Genomic DNA, 16,605 nt, shown 5'->3' with positions numbered 1-16,605 from the left:
TAACCCCCTTAATCCTCTTTGAGTAAAGTAGATATTACCATGTCCTTTCACTTATCATGAAAATACAATTGTAGGTATATGTCAAAGCCAGTTTACGACCATCATCCCCGATGTAGAAAGTCCCTTTCTCTAATTCCAACGTTGAACAACCTAATACATTTCCAAACATATTCATTGGCCATGTCACTCGCATAATGCCCCCAAGCGTAACACAGCTATGCCCATTTTCCTTCAACAGTTACTAAATAACTTTACCAGGTATGTGTAATAGCCATTTTACCCCCATCCTCCTCATGTAGAAAATCCCTATCCCCGTGTTGTATGTTAAATTATACTAATACATTCCTAAATAGATTCCATCATAATGGAACCCATAATCGCTCATGCAGATCAAAGCTATCCGCATTTTCCTTCAGCATTTACTAAAAACAGTACCAGGTATATGTAATAGCCATTTAACCCACATATCCTGATAGATAAACAAGAAGCACTGCTGAAGAGAGTTTACTTTCACTTTGCCCATGTAAGCTAAAACAAATCCTGGTATTCACACAGTAACAATTGCTGAAGAGAGTTAACTATCACTTTGCACATAGAAGCATTAAATTACACTGCCACAGGTGAAGACTTGAGAGAATGCAGCCCATCATTCCGTCATCTTCAATGATCCTTTCAGACCGTACCCTCCCAGAGTGTTTTAAAGAGCAACTAGAGCGCTAGCAGTCTTACTTATGACAAAAGTGTGGCACACCTGAAGCCATTTTGATTGAATGAAACTGGTAAAACTTAAAACATTTAATTGAGAAAGGAACAAAATAAGGGGTTCATTTTGGTATAGAAATTATGGTTATTGCTGTAGAAATAAATGAGCACATGTTTTAAGTGAGTTCTCAAATATATTTCTCTTCTATTTCATTAAAATGGAATTTCAACACCAGCAGCAGACTGCCAGTTAACTCCCTGGTGATCAGCAGCTTACAGTGTTCTAATGAGCAACTAGAGTGCTAGCATTTTAAATTTATGTAAAAAATGTGGCACATCTGAATGCCATCTTGATTAATCGAAGTGGAAAACTGCAAACATCTGCTACTGAGGATACTGCAGTAAAAAAGGAAATGATGGAAGCAGGCCCTGTGTTCAACCGTCCCCACCACCGTGCATTGCGATGGGTATGTTACTTAACGTTAAAAATACCCTAGAAATTCACTGAAAAAAACAAAGATTACAGGGATGACAAAGTTAGGAAAAAGAATTTTAAAAACGTAGAAATTCACCAAAATAACAAATGATACAGGGACGTTACAGTTAGGTTCAGATTTTATGCACACAAAAATCATGGAAATTCAGCTGTTATAGTTATTTCAAGTAACTATAACTCATGCCCTAAGGTAACTATAACTCGCCTCCTCACCATGCACTGCTAATTATCCAATATATTACATCGCTCATGACATCTTCTTTGACATCATTGAAGATATCAATGTAACATTTGCAGTAAAATTATTGACGAGAGAACTGCATGGGGAGGCTGTTGGCAGTAGGGCCTGTCCTGGGGTTAGATGTTAGGGGGTTGTCCGCGGCCCAAAGATTTTGCTGGGAAAAAGACTTCAATGTTCTATCACGAGCAATGCTTAACATTCACAACACTAGCAAATAAACAGACACACCACCATCAGATAGAAGAATTTGAATCATCAACCTACTGAGTTTCAGATCAAGAGCTTTATCGGTAGGCCTAAAGTGGCTCATATCAGTAACATTCAAATGAAACAGCTTGCTAGTTTGACACTTTGAAGTCATTGTATAGAGAGACCACTGCAATATCAATGTCTTTCACTCTCTCTTCCATCCCACCTTGGGATGTAAGAGAAAGGGAGAGAGAAAGTGAGAGATTGAGAGAGAGAGACATTTAGAGGGAGATTATGTGAGAGAGAAATTGAGAGAGAGAGAGAGTTTTGCTAGACTGATGAATTATATAATTAGTATGAAATATTTTAGAAGAAATTGAAAAGAAAAATGTATTTGTCAATTGAAAAGAGTGAGATCACCTTTCAGTATTTACCTTAAACATTTGAAGTTGAAAAGAAATTGAAGCAGACAAAGGATCACAAACACCTTGAGTACTACACCACAGTTTATTCCTGGTTATGTAGTCTCCATACATTACTATGACATTCAACCGAAACATTTTGCTGGGGAACTATACTTAAATGTTTCATTACAAGGAATGTTTACCATTAAAAAATTCTAGTAAATAAACACAATGCTATGAGATACCAGGCTTTGAACCTTCAACCTACTGACTTACAGTCCAAAAGCTTTACAAGTAGACCACAGGCTAGTCTGTTATGTAATGCATAAAAAAGTACTTATAACCTCCCTACTAAACATCTTGCTTGTGTGCCGCTTTAAGTCATTCTATGGAGAGACCATTGCTTTTGTTATTTTAATGGTCTCTCCATAAAATTACTTCAAAGCAGCACAAAACTGAGATATTTGCTGCCAGGAGAGGACCCTGGGGAGAGCCTGAAGGCCCTGGTGGTCCTAGCCCGCTCCCCATATCCTGCGGTCCTGGCAATTTTTTTTAATCTTGTTCCCTGCATGCATCGTTTCATGGAGGGAAAAAGATGAAAGCTCCTCTTTCAGCAAGCGGAAGCTGCTTGACAGCTCCCAGTTGCTGAAAGCGGAGTTATGTTTGCTTTTTCTTGGTGGGAGCTGTCAGCAAACAGCTACCTCCCAAGGGTAGGCACCTCTGGAGGTAGCAGGAGTCACCCCTAGGAGGGTCACAGTCCCCAGGGCAATCTATGGCTCCATGAGGAGGGACGCGGGCCCACCTCCATCTTTGAGATTCTTACCCAGGGAGGTGGCGGTCCCCAGACTCAAAGGGGGGTCAATAGTACCTCCCTATTTTTTCTTTTTCTTTATTGCCCCAGGAAGGTGATAGTTCCAGAGGTGTGGGGGGGAGTGCAATCCCCCTGCATATTTCAAAATTATAGCCCTGGCGAGGTGGTGGTCCTCGGGGGTAGGAGGGGTCAGCAGGACCCTCCCTATTACATTTATATATTGCCTCAGGGAGTTGTGATCCCCGGACTGCGGGGGGCCACATGGCCCCTGCATATTTTATTAGCAAAGCCCAGGGGAGGTGGTGGTCTCTGGGGCCCGGAGGGAGGTCCACAGGACCCCCCACAATTATGTTACTAATAAATATGCCCCTGGGGAGGTGATGGTCCCCAAGGCTCCAGTCTGCCCCAGAAGGGGGGCTCTTTGAACCCCCCTCCTATTTTTCCCACAATGGCCCCGGGCCCTGGTCCACCCAGGGGGCAATATTAATAGTGAGTGCGGAGATCGCACTTGCTTTTATAAAAAAAAATTCACAGCAAAATTCACGAATGTTCACAAATTTAAAATAATTAAAATAAATTAGAATTAAAATACGTGTTTTTAAGCCCGGGGGTGGGGGTCCCTAAGAGAGTAAACATACCCTGCCCCCTTTTTTTTTTGTTAGGTTTGTTTTTGAGACTCAGCTGATTAAAGTGTTGGCAGCCAGTCAAATCTCTGCATTAGATTGGGAGGATTCCCAAAGCCTTTGTGCCTCTAGATATACAAATGTGGCTTTCTTTTAGCTTCTCTTAAACTACTGAACAGATTTACACTAAATAACTAAAAGCATAATCTGTTTAACGAAAGCTACCTTTCTGCAGAATTTGGTGTAATTCCATCCAGTGGTTTAGGCTGTAGTTGTGTTCAAAACTCCTACAGGAATTAAAATGGTAAATTCACGTTTTTAAAACCCCCTTTTTCTCGGCCCTTGCTTGACGGAGCACCATGAAACCTCCCATGCAAGATTCTAGGGCACGTGTTTTTTGGAAAATTAAGTGAAGATTCATCAAAGGGTGCCAAAGATATAGGCAAGTCAAAAAACACTCCTGGGACCACCATGGCAGCGGAGACGGTCACCCCACCACCGTGTTGGTGGTCTGACTGCCGTACTGTAATGCATGCAGTTACATAGACAAAAGACTGCCACTGTAAATAGAATGCCAAATAATCAGTGTGAGAAACATTTAAAGGTCATAATGTAAAGAACGACTACAGAATAGGAATGTCTCTACTAGGGGGACCCCTGAAAGACTGATGCACTGGGTCACATACCAATTTACACATCCCTCAAAACCACTATCTGCACAGAAACTGTGGCTTGATGTATATCAGGGACAACCAATAGTATAACCAAGTGGCATGCATATGTGAGAAATGGGTAAGTACAAGTCATGAAAGCAAAAACAGCAGTAACAGCATGGGTCACACATTTAGATAAGGTAGGTGTAAGGTGCACACATGAAAATCCTGAAAATATATACAAAAGTTATGAAAAATGAACACCCTCAATGTGTGGACAAACAAATGTCTAGCTTGCACACATTAAACAAATGTCCAACCTACATCATAGGAAGAAAAGGAACCCAATTGATGTTGATAATGGCCAAGACAAGATTCAATAGTCACCATATGAAACACCACCCAATGCAATGTCAGTCCCAATAAGATTAGATCCCACATATCTATTCATTGAACATTTCCCTTTGTTTTAGGTGCCTCCAGCACTGGTTCCAAGGTCAGATCATATCAACCACATCAAATGGATCATCAATCAGGGTGAAACAAAGACAACTGTAGTTGTACATCCCAAACTATCTGCAAACATCCAAATGGTAGAAAAGTAATGCAGGACTACTGTGTGAGAAAACTAGCAACCTCTTTTTTTATTTAAAAAAACACATGTAGGTAAGGCCAATGGCCAATCCAATATTTCCATGGGTGGTCCAGTGCACTGCTGTGTCACTTAACTTGCCTCTCAGAACACTGCCATGAAACCTTACCAGACAGGGTCATCTAGTGGGCAGTCCACCTCAATAATGTCTTTGGTGGGGGGTGGTTTTGGAATGGATGGGGTTGATTTTGGGAGTGGTGGGCCTGACTTTGGGAGGGGTGTCTTTTATTTGGGTATCTTAGATGTATGGCTGGGTTCAGTGGGGGAGGGGAGTCAGGTGTCACAAGGACTTGGGTGTAGAAGGGATGGGTTGGGGGTACCTGTGGTCTCTTTGGCCTTGGGAGGGGTGTTTTGTACAGGGGTAAGGGTAATGGTAAACATTAAACTTTCTTTAGGTAATGGGTAGGGTCTCCAGGAAGGATAAAAGGTTGGGTGGTTGGTGAAGTGGAAGTGTCAGGTGTGTGTGTATTGTTGGTGCTGGTGTCTGTGTGTCTGATGTATGATGCTTGTGTTTTGTAGATGTCTGTCGATGAGTATGGGTGTTTGTGTTTTTTTGTGGTGTGTGATACGGATGTGCTGGGTATTGCTGGGAGTGGGGAATGTGTCTGTCGGTGTGAGTGTGGTATCTGGGGTATGGTGGGAGTGGTAGATGTGTCTGTTGGTGTGGGTGTAGTGTCTGGGGGTATGGAAGGAGTGGTGGATGTGTCTGTTGGTGTGCAGGTGGTGCCTGAGGGTATGATGGGAGTGGTGGATGTGTCTGTTGGTGTGGGTGTTGAGTCTGAGGGATTGGTGGACATGGTGGGTGAGTCTTTAGTTATGGCTGTGGTGTATGGGGTTATGGTGGGAGGGGTGATTGTGAGTGGGGTGAGAGTCTGGTGAGTGGTTTTATGCTTGTGTGTTTTGTGGTGTTTCTGTTTACATGTGCTGCTTGTGGCTGTTAAGTGTGCTTATGTGTGAGTGTGCTTGGGACACGTATGGGGAAAAGGAAATTGATTGGGTGAAGAGGCAGGTGGTGGGGTGGAAGTATAGGATGGGTGAAAGGCTGCTGTGAAGGAGGAGGCCAGAGCCTGAAAAGATCTCTGTTGCAGATGGCTGCACTGCACCTGGGTGGCATTCAGAAGTGCCATCAGACCCCCAGAGATGTTTCTCAGGAAGTCAATAGCCTCCTCACTTAGGGCAGCAGAGGGAACAGGGAACAGGAGTAAGGGGGGAGGTACTTGGAGCAAAGGAGACAGCTCCCCTATCGGGTGAGCGGGCCCAGCTAACTGGAAGGGGAGCAACAGGGAGTTTAGAGATGGTAGTGAGGGTGGCAGACAAGGATGGTGAAGGAATTGGTCCTGCATATCTTGCAGCCACTAGGTAGTGCTCACTAGAGCTGGAATCAGATGATGATAATGCAGTCAGTGTCCTACTTGGCACTCCTCTCACCTTCTGGGCCAGTGGGTCCCTCCGTATCTGTGGTGTCCTGATTGGAAGTATCATGGCCATCTGCTTCTCCACAGATGTCGGCCGTGTCTCCTCCGCTTGTCTGGGACGATGCTGTAATGGAAAATACAAATAGATTTATTGCATGTGCCAGAACACACTTGACCAACAGTGAGGATCACCGAACATCACTATAATGTATAGTAGACCCCAGTTACAAGGTCCACCAAAGTGGCTTCAACATTTGCAACGCCGCATGTATGCATGCATGCTACACAAACTGTAAACAGTTGCCAACTGTAAAGTCAGATTCACAGACAACTCCAATTGCATTAGTGAAGTTGTGCAATCACAATACCCATGTATCAAGTAGGAAACCTTGCCACCTTGATTGGTTTGAGTCTTGTAGCATACCTCAGTAACATGTTGTCTTCAAATAGTATGGCAATGCTCAATGCATTCCTACTGATTTCACACAAGGCCCTGCAATCTGTAAATGTTCATATACCTTATACCACATCCTGATCAAATAATGGGTAACTAATACAGCTATGTTGCAGCAAGATGTACGGTAGCTGGAAGAAGGTGACATGGAAAAACGTGTCATGATATAAAAACTTTACAATTGTAACTTCCTAATATGTCCATTTTTAAAATAGTGTCATGAAACAAGTACTAATGTAGCTTTGCAATATAACAGGTCATAATGAAAAATACACTGGAGACAATCTGATCAAAATGTCTGAGAGATTTGCCAACAAATATCCGCAGCACAATGAATTAGCTAGGCCTAAGCAAATCACCAGCTGTGATTGGTGCTGGTGAGAACCCCATTTTAACATTGAATAACTAAAAGTTAATAGTCCATTGAATGTTGTTTAATCTGTTTCTCAATGAGAAGGCACATCACTGTACCTAATTTTCATGCAAACACAAATTCCAATGTATTACTGAGAGTACACACTCACATGTGATTCTCACATTTCTGCATGTCACACCCTGATGCATGTCAACAGTCAGTTAATGGGGGGCGTGGCCGGGCCGCGAAAGAAAATGGCTGCCTAACTCGGGAGGTCCGAGCCACGTCGAACTCGAGGGGACGGCAGGGGTCACGCGGCCGCCGTAAATAAAACCATAAACCCTCCAGCGGCTCTTCCAACACACCGAGACTTGATCTCTGTCGAGGAGGCTTGGAAACAGCAGCGGGGAAAACCGCTGCGCACCTTGACAGAAAAGGCCCTGCCCGGGGGCGGAGTCGCGTCTTCCGAGGCCGGAGCAGATCGGCCCGTCGGAACGGAGACAACGAACTGCGCGTCCCAGCACCTTGGGTCAGTAACGCTGCGCTGACCATCAGGATGTCGTGCCTACCCTCTTCCCCCTCCTCCCCAGCTTAAGGGAACAGAAGCCGGTGTCGGCCCCGCAGGGGCAGCGGGGACCCTGCAACCAGTGCAAACGGGGTCACACTATCCCCGGAGGCTCTCCAACACACACGGAGTCCTGATCTCTATGAGTGAGACCCAGAGATAACAGCTAGAAGGACTACTGCACACCTAGACAGAAAAGGCCTAGTTCGGGGGCGGAGCCACCCCTCTTGAGGCTGGAGCGGACCGGCCTGTCCGTAACGGAGACCACGATTCACGCGCGCCCCATTACCATATCCTGCAGTCAGCAGTGCGGCGCTACTCATCAAGACATCGTGCCCTCCCCCCTTGACCCACTCTCCACCTCCAGGGAATAAAAACCGGAGACCGGAGAGGGGAGGGTGACCGCTCCCTCAGGGGAAAACGGGGCCACGAGGCACTGGCATAGGCCAGTATCACTTACCCCTCCCGGCTACTCATCCAACAGAACAACCGCAAGGGCCCTAAAATTGACACTGACAGAGCTCCCCGTGCCACCACAAAGTGGACTAGCCAACATATCTGAGGCCTCCTGAAATTAGAGCAAAGCACCTACCGGCTGGCCCCTTGCAGCACTGGGAATAACAGAGCATCGACCAGCCCCCAACATTACATTATCTGCTTGTGGCCATGCAGGACTGAGCAGAGGCAGCACAGAAGCCACGCCCCAGAGGAGACGAGGCGCTCAGGATCGGGAGCTGGTGATGATCCTCGATTGGCCCAAAGGAAAGGGAAAACACCCTGTCGATCAGGTACCCGGCCCCTCCTGAAGGACTCAGCAGTGGTCTTCTAGCTCAAACAGAGTGGATCTCGGGTGGCCCCTCGAACCGGATCAAATATAGGAAAAGGACCCCCAGGTAAACATACCTCTGAACATACCGACCCGGATGTAGTACAGAGGAGGGCGACGCTGGGGCACAATCATCCGCTCTCTCTCTCTAACAACCTCCGGTGACCCAAAAAACGAAAAACGATCAGCCATACAGTGACAAACTCAGCCCAACGACAAAATTAGGAGAGGTCGGGCACAGACTGACAGACTGACCCACGCATTATGACCCTCACCAGTTGCCAAAAAAGACAGAAGAGAGGAAAAAGGACCCCAGATTCAATAAGTCCTCTCCCACAGGCTGGCACTGAGATGCCCAGAGACAAGTCAGGACACAAATCTACAGGTAAACCGGCACGACAATTGCTATTTTCAGAGGCGCTCTAACACAAACGTCCTACCTCCCCAACATTGGGACCTCACACAGCCTTAACTCCAGCCCAGGCTTCCACAATGACTGACAAGGACCAGCCTACAACCATGGAATGGATACTGCAGGAGATCACTGCCATCAGTCGCCGGATAGAGGGGATGGACGCTTCTATATCCTCTCTGACCCTGGAGACCAAATCCATGCAATCAGACATTGCAAGCTTCCAATCCCGGGTGACGGAACGGGCCCTATTGATACGGGCAACAACCACGACAGGGCGCTTCTAACGAACTTAATTACTGATGCAGGCTTGGATGACTATTACACCCAAAGGACAAGGAATATACATTCCTGTCGCCTGTCCATGGCACCCAGTCCCACATGGACTATTTCTTAGTGTTGCGCACTGTAGTTTCCCAACTCCAAGATACTAGTATACTTGAAAGTGGACTCTCAGACCACTCCCCGATCTTGCTCCAGATCCAAGCGATCTTTGCCTCCCCTGGTCGCAAACCATGGCGCTTCGCGGTGCATAGATACCGTTCCCCTCAAGGGAAAGAACAATTGAGGACCCACGTATCCACTTACATGGCCGACAACACTGGCACTGTGGCCTCCAAACGAGTTCTCTGGGCAGCGGCGAAGGCAACCCTGAGAGGTAACATGATGCGCGATGCAGCACTGACTAAAAAGGAAAGGAAGACACGCCAACAAACCCTAGAAGACGACATCCGGAGCCCCAGCAGACAATATACCGCCCACCCGTCCCTCGCACTGTGCCGATCTCTCGAACAAGCCTGAATGGCACACAACAAGCTCTACACTTCGCAGGCGGAATAGGCGGCCGTCACTATGAACAAGGCGAAAGAGCGGGACGACTTCTAGCAGCACAACTTTGGCAGAGAGAAGCTGCCTCTGCCATCCCGGCCATAACATCCCCTTCAGGAGCAGTACTAACCCGCCCACAAGACATCGAAAATTAATTTGCAGCCTTTTACCACCATCTTTATACCCCTGAAACAGCGGCCACTAATGCACAAACTGAGGCCTTTCTCAACTCGGCCAACCTACTCCGCCTGTCGGAGGCAGGCCAAGCTCTCCTAGAAGGTGACATAAGTAGGGAAGAAATAGTGCAAGCCATTAAAAACCTCCCCTCCCACAAATCTCAGGGTGAGGACGGCTTCCCTGCTGAATTCTACAGATGGGCAGGGAAAGAGGCAGTCACTGCTGTACATGAGGCACTCGCAGAGGGATGCCAAGAGGGCTCCTTAGGCGCACTGTCCAACAAGGCCACGATTGTTGTCCTACCCAAACCAGGTAGAGACCCCCTACTTTGCGGCAGCTATCGCCCTATCTCCCTCCTGAATGGAGATGTCAAACTCTTGGCCAGGGTCTCGGCGGCTCGCTTACGCAAAGTGATACCGTCCTTGATTCAGAAGACTCAAGTGGGATTTGTACCGGGCCGCACCTCCAGAAATCATATGCGCACTCTCTGTCATACCTTATATGAATCCCTAAACATGCTGGAGGAAGCCCTGGCCCTGTCCCTCGACGCAGAGAAGGCGTTTGACCGCATCGAATGGCCCTACCTATTCGCTACTACGAAACACTTCGGTCTCGGAGAACAATCTCCAAAGTTTGCTTACTATATGACCACCCTACGGCGCAAGTTAACTGCGAGGGCTTCCTATCGGACCCGTTTCCCAATCGAAGAGGCACGAGACAGGGCTGCCCCTTGTCACCGCTCCTGTTCCTACTAGCAATGGAACCTCTGGCAGCTACCATACCAAACTCCCAGCAGATACAAGGCATCTCCTTAACAGGCAGCACCTCCAAAATCTACCTCTACGCTGATGACATCTTTCTCACCCTGTCTTATCTAGAAAGGTCCTTACCATTGTTGCTCTCAATCATAGAAGACTTTGCATCCCTATCTGGATATCGGGTGAATTGGGACAAAAGCGAATTACTACCCCTCTCGCGAGTAACAACGAGGGCCCCAATCTACGGTCGCCCATTCAAATGGACCCCGACATGTCTCAAATGTCTGAGAACGCTTGTCAACCGGGGGCTGGATCATATGGTTAGGGACAACCTAGACCCTCTTGTTTCCCGGATGAAACAGGACTTTGCTAAATGGTCACTACTGGGCCTTTCTATGTGGGGCAGGACGCAGGCGGTCAGGATGGTCACCCTCCCGCGCTTCACGTATACACTCGGCATGCTTCCCCTGCATGTGCCCCTTACCCTGCTTTGGACGATAGACGCCTCAATAAGGACTTTTGTCTGGGGCTCTATACGCCCGAGGCTGAAGCCAGCAAAAATACTGGCACGCCGATCCTACGGAGGTTTAGGTCTCCCCTCAGTGGAATAATACTTGCTTGCCCTACAGCTATCGCAACTGGCATATTTACTTCCTGGAAACCCAGACCCCCCACAATGGGTAGCCACAGAAAAACTCCTACGGGATCAGCGCGAAGGACTAGAAGGGTTATACACTGACCGCCACCAACTGCCCAATCCTGTCCTCGCGGCAACAAATGCGGCGTGGAGGAGGGCTCATCGCCTCCTAGGAATACACCCCTTTTTCCACTCCCAAGCCCCTATAGAGGGTAACAAAAGCATCAAAATAGGGGGAAGTACCCTAAAATGGCCCCAATGGAATAATGCTGGCATCAGCTGCATAGCCCAAATCATAGAGGGTGATCGGCTCCGACCCTTCGCCGACTTAAGGGAAGAGTTCGATATACATAATAGCCAAAAATGGTAATACATACAGCTTAAGCATTGTCTATATAAAGTACTGGGAACCCTTTCGTGGGAAGTCAAGGCCTCGCCAATCATCACCTATCTACAGACATGGGGTCACCACAAAGGAGTGATGGCAGGCTTATACAGAGTGCTAGTTAATCACCTCTATTCGCATCCCCTTCTTGAAAGTTTACGCCTCAAGTGGCAAGACCGGCTCGGGATGACATATTCCGAGGAGGACTGGTTGGACATCCTGGAGGCACTAGATAGAGGCACTCACGAGGTACGACTGAAGTTTTGCCTATTCAAAGTACTCCAGGACTGGTATTGGACCCCAATGAGGCTCTTCAGGGTGGGTCTAATACCACATGCGAATTGCTGGCGATGCACAAACCCTCACTGCGACCTACTACACATCCTTTGCCGCTGCCCAGCAATACAACCTTTATGGGATGTCGTGCGTCATACCCTGGCAGACTCTCTTCAGATACTGCACCCGATCCCGCCGTGACTCATCCTTCTCCATGATATGCGCCCGTACCCCCCGTCACGATCTCAGCAGAGATTACTACACACGGCAATCGCCACAGCCACAATTTGCATACTCCGGCATTGGAGATTCAGTGCCGCCCCTATACCGACAGAATGGATGACTGCTATGATACAAACTGCCACCCATGAACGGGTAATCTACAAATTACAAGATCAGGCGGCTCTGTTTACAGAAGTCTGGAGCCCCTTTCTGACAGGACCGTAATTGACAAAAACCTCCCCCCCTATACCCCACATTTAGTACCCTTACCACCCACACCATCCCCTCCCCCCTCATACTAGCTGGTGGACAGTCGACAGATGCCAACTAGATTCTCTCTTCCCCCCTCTTCTTCTTTTCCTTTTCTTCCCTTCTCCCTACATCTTATATCGCATGCTCCGCTTTCCCGATTTAACTCAACTCATCTCCACTCCTATCACCCATGCCAACTTCTCCCTCTCTCCCTCTCCCCGACTCCTAGATCACCTACCCCGGACGGAACTCCCCAACCCTACAATGCTCAAAACCTTTATCAATAATGCCGTCCTCCCTATCTTCCCCCCCATACTACAATACCTTCACCTTACCCCCTCCAACCCACCTCTCTCTCTCCATCCAACTCAAGTTAGATCGGCCAGTGCAGAAATACAAAACCTGCTCCCAAGAGTTTCAAACAGCTAAAGGACATTCAGGCAACCTCCCTCCCCCGCCCCAGCCTTCTCATCCTGGATCTTATACCTCACATCATAAGTATACACATACATAACTATACAAAACCCCACATGATAGTACATACAATAAAAGAAATCATCAATATACCCTACGAGCCATCCTGGTACGCTGACCTAACCCCCCCTACTCTTCTCCGTCTTCTTCCCTCCTCCCCTCCCTCCTCCCCACCCCCTACCCATCTCTCCCTTCTACACCTCCCCTCCTACCTTTCCCTTCTCTATTTCTGACTTTACATCCCACTGTTTATAATGTTTATGTTATCTAGCTGTTAAACTTATGTGTACGCTAACCGAGAAATTAGCCATTGTCAATTGTCAAAAAACATATGGGTGATGCCCTATAATGTATACTGTATCATTCTGTACCATCCCTTAATCTCCAATAAAGAATTCTAAAAATTAAAAAATTAAAATAATAAATAAGTAAATAAGTCATTACCCATGTCTCAGTAATAAAGACTCAATCAGGGTCATAAGCTAACGTAAAAAAACAAAAACAAAAAAAAAACAATCAGTTAATGATCCTTCACCAATAAACGTGCAAATCACTAAGCCTAATATTTCCACGTCAATGGCTTGGAAATGCACATTGTGAATAAGTACTGCAGTTCTACCTGTCATGTCCTTCATTGCTTCAGCAACTGGACATGACAAATGACATTGAGTAATGAATTAGGGTATGTGTGACCCACCGACCAATGTTGACACACTCCTGCTGTTGTAACACATGACCTGTATGCTCTGCGCAAACAACTATTTTCCAATGAATTCTTGCATGCACACATATGTAATGGAATCAGACATCATCCTATGATGGCAGGTTGATCATGTGGGAAACAGTAGTGTAAATGATACTACTAAAGTGAAAGGTACAGATGCTAACATGCAGGCACAACTACTGTTGGCAACAGTGATGTTAGCCAACTCATGTACATTCTCCACTAACCAAGGGAAACTACTGCTCAGTGACTGCACCCAAAATGCACTACATGCCATGTCACAAGAATGAGGGCCACCGTCACCTTAGACATGTAGTGAGGTACCAGCACTCATGACACACTGAAGACAAGTGACCGGTTGGGTACGAATGCCACTCAGAACATCAAACAACATGAGTTGATTAATCACTGTACTCAGCCATGTGTCTGCTCAATAGAGCATATTGGTAGTGGACTGGATTCTGTTGAGTACCTGGTCATTTGGACAATAGGCAAGGCACATCAGCATGTTCGTTCTACCAGACCTACACAAACAATAACTCTTCTTGTGTGCCACACATGGGCCACCTCCAATATGAAGAGGGAAATAGCTGCTTCTAACACATAAAGGTAGCAATGTAACTTGTATGAATCTGCCCAGGACTCACCCTCTTGCAGCTGTCGTGATTCCCTCAACTGCTCATCAAACTCTATCTAGGCCACCACGAGTATGCAGTCCATTAGGAGGGTCAGGGTCCGGTGCGCATCACGTCCACGTTGGGAGGACAGCCCCAGCTGGACCGCCATGATCTTCCGGGCCAGAGTCTCAGGTATTCCCACCTTTTCCAACAATGGATGCTTCGTCGGCGATAGACCCTCAGGGTCCGCACCTTTTGGGCGATAGCTCTCCAAATGGCTAGTTTCTGATGGGTGTTAACCTGTATGGATACAATAGGCAAATGAAGAAATCATAAATGCATAATTTAGGATATCTGTTTGGTCAACACACATTTTGTAGACACCTACTACCAGCATTTTTGATTTGTTAACACACTACATGTGTAAATTGCATATACCGATATGTACAGAGACATATATATCCACTTTTGCAGTCATCTGCTGACTATCAACAACCCTGGTCATGACCTATACTGACCAACCAAGCCCACTAACATCATGTACCCCACGGCTAATCAACTGTGATGTGAGCCACTATGAAACACAAAACACCATTGTGATCTTCTGAAGAGTAAACTACTTGTGCATGATTGTACAGAAACCTTTAAATCCAGACACATTGACTTGTTGCAAATGGTCCATACAGGTTACTAACATGGTCAAGACTACATCCTAAGACTTAGGCCACAATGAAAGGGCTACCATGGGTGTCACTGAGAGCATCCTACTTGTGGATGTGTGGACAGATGGACTACATAATGGAATCTCATGCTACATCTGATTGAGTTTGTGTGGTATGTACTGGTGTCACAGAACACACCTTTTACCATATGTGGCACTCCTACTGAGATGACATTCAACATACCAAAGTATGTTTGGCCTGATTGGTTCAATCTAACAAAGCTAGTGATTTGCATGTGATCTCTCCACAACTAACCAACTAACTGCACTGCATGTTTGTCACTTGTGCAAAAGGCCAATACAGTGCAAACATGGCTTAGGGAAAAGTGACAACAGACCTGTGGGAGTAACGGGCCTGTAAGTAGTAAATGTCCCACATTGACAATGTATGTCAATGGAAAGATGTAGCAGGTTAGGGGGTTACCATTCCAAATGTAGGCAATGTAAAAGCATTCAGGCCTACTATTGGTTCTGAAGGCTCATTTTGGGAACATTGAAGGACCTACAGGGTCTACAGGGAGTTTACATTCTTCCTCAGTTGCATTGCCACAGTAATTCTGCCTCAGTCTGGGATATGGCCCCTAATGGGAAAACCTTTGACAGGCCTTGCTCTCTGCAGGCTGGGCATACTGAACCAACATGAACATCACATTTCCATCACTTCAATGCATAATAGTCCTTCTTGTGGCCATCCTATATGTGAACTCAAGGTTGCATGGCACTCTGAAGGGGTCAGTGAGGTGTAGCTAGCTCTCAGACAACAGTTTGCCAATGCCGGAACTGGGCTCAGTTATATGTGGAACAGTACACATTGCTAACATCCTCCTCAACTGTATCTAACAGTATACATACACAGCTCATGATGTAATGCAAATACATTTTTTTTTAATTTACCATCATCGGATCATCATATACATAATTGTTACCCTGAAACGTTTAGTTGCATAAACATGTGAATGCAACAGAAAGTGGATCTAGGGCTTATCACACATCACACAACACAATGGACATTTGAAATACACAAAGTACAGGGCTCCACAATCCATAACATGTACATCCTATGTTTGGACCGCAAAATGCAACTACATTTGTCCAAACAACTTTCTGGTACTCAGAGGCACATTGTAGCCTGTGAGTAAGGAAAGGATGGTGTTGAACAAATATGTATGCGAGGTAGTTACCTGTTCCTCTGGAGACCCATAGAGGTGACCATACAGGGAAAGGACCTCATCAACAAGTTTCTCCAGCTCCTCTAGGGAGAAGGCAGGAGACCTTTTACCTTATTGGCCTGGAATGATTGCTCCCAGAGGCGGCATACATCAGCTAAAGTGGTGGAGATGGCAGCAGAGGCGTACATGTATGCAGTCATCACCATAGATGGGCACAGCCATTGGTCCGCGACCATCACAGTCAACAATGTTAGCCTATGGCTGGGACTACTGTGGATGAAACCCGCTGTTGCGCGGTCAACTTCCACCAGTGGTGGCAGCTTCCAAAAGTTCAATATATGAGGTGAGGCATCCGTCATTTTAGCCAATGAAACTACAGTATTACTGACTGGTAAATGTGTCACAACCACATGTACACATATGTAATACTCCATTGATGTGTAATTTCTATAACACAATTACCAGTGCAGTGCCTTACTGGTCATGAATGCCATATAACCGTGGTGCACTGTACACCTCTAGTGATAGTATTTTAGGAGGTGAAAACATACTTCTCTATGACAAGAT

This window comes from Pleurodeles waltl, chromosome 5 (assembly GCF_031143425.1).
Source record: "Pleurodeles waltl isolate 20211129_DDA chromosome 5, aPleWal1.hap1.20221129, whole genome shotgun sequence".
Taxonomy (NCBI): Eukaryota; Metazoa; Chordata; class Amphibia; order Caudata; family Salamandridae; genus Pleurodeles; species Pleurodeles waltl.
This window is presented reverse-complemented; position numbering follows the sequence as displayed.